The 947-nt window shown below is 66.4% G+C and overlaps 1 protein-coding gene across 3 annotated transcripts in view; it reads right to left on the reverse strand.

Annotated features, from left to right (window-relative positions):
- KIDINS220 (kinase D interacting substrate 220) overlaps positions 1-601 on the reverse strand; it is a 174,665-nt gene extending 174,064 nt beyond the window's left edge. For all 3 annotated transcript variants that reach the window (XM_027840312.1, XM_027840310.1, XM_027840309.1), the window contains exon 1: positions 458-601. The gene's annotated coding sequence lies outside the window, so the exon portion shown is untranslated. The remainder of the gene's footprint in view (positions 1-457) is intronic.
- Between the last annotated feature and the right edge of the window lie 346 nt (positions 602-947).

The following is a 947-nucleotide window of genomic DNA, read 5'->3' on the forward strand; positions in this document are numbered from 1 at the left end:
ACACCCTGCTCGCTCCCTCCCGTGTCCACACTCATGCACGCGCGCGCACACATACACCCATACACACACACCCGCTCGCTCCCTCCTGTGTCCACACACCCGCTCCCTCTGTGAACACACACACACCCCGCTCGCTCCCTCCCGTGTCCACACTCATGCACGCGCGCGCGCGCACACATACACCCATACACACACACACCCGCTCGCTCCCTGTGTCCACACACACACCCGCTCCCTCTGTGAACACACACACACACTCACACACACCCCGCTCGTTCCCTCCCGTGTCCACACTCACACACCCCGCTCGCTCCCTCCCGTGTCCACATTCACGCGCACACAGACACCCCCCGCCCCGCCGGCGCCACCAGCCGCCCCTCCCGGCTCCCCACAAAGCCGCTGCCACCGCCCTACAGGGTGGCCGCCCCGCTCCCCGTCCCCGCCGTCCACCGCTCACCGTCTGGAAGCCTGGTTGGGGCCTCTTTCGGGCCCCCGCGGAGGAGCCCGCTTTGCGGCCGGCGCTGTTAGGCTGAAAAGAAGGGGGCTCCGAGTCGCCGCCTACGGTTCAGCCCGAGCGGCCATTTTCCTCCTTCTCCCTGGAACTGACAGATCACGTGCCGCCGGTGGGGGGGATGAGGGCGGAGAGGAGGAGCGTCGGAGGGGAGGGCGGGGCGAGACAGAAAGGAGAGAGGAGGAGGGAGGAGGAGGAGGGAGGAGGAGGGAGGAGGAGGGGGGAGGGCAAGGGGAGGGAGGAGGAAAGGAGAGAGGAAGGCAGAAAGTGGAGAGGAGGGGAGGGGGGGAGGAGGAGGGAGGAAGGGAGTGAGCGGGTCGGGGAAGAAGAAGGCACCAAATACCAGCTCTTCCCAGACGTAATGGGAAGTGGGTTTGGAGCCCCAGGGCGGAGGCGGAAGACCTAACTCTTGACATTCATCGTGGACCTGACCTGA

This window comes from Vombatus ursinus, unplaced genomic scaffold (assembly GCF_900497805.2).
Source record: "Vombatus ursinus unplaced genomic scaffold, bare-nosed wombat genome assembly UNPS02014841.1, whole genome shotgun sequence".
Classification (NCBI taxonomy): Eukaryota; Metazoa; Chordata; class Mammalia; order Diprotodontia; family Vombatidae; genus Vombatus; species Vombatus ursinus.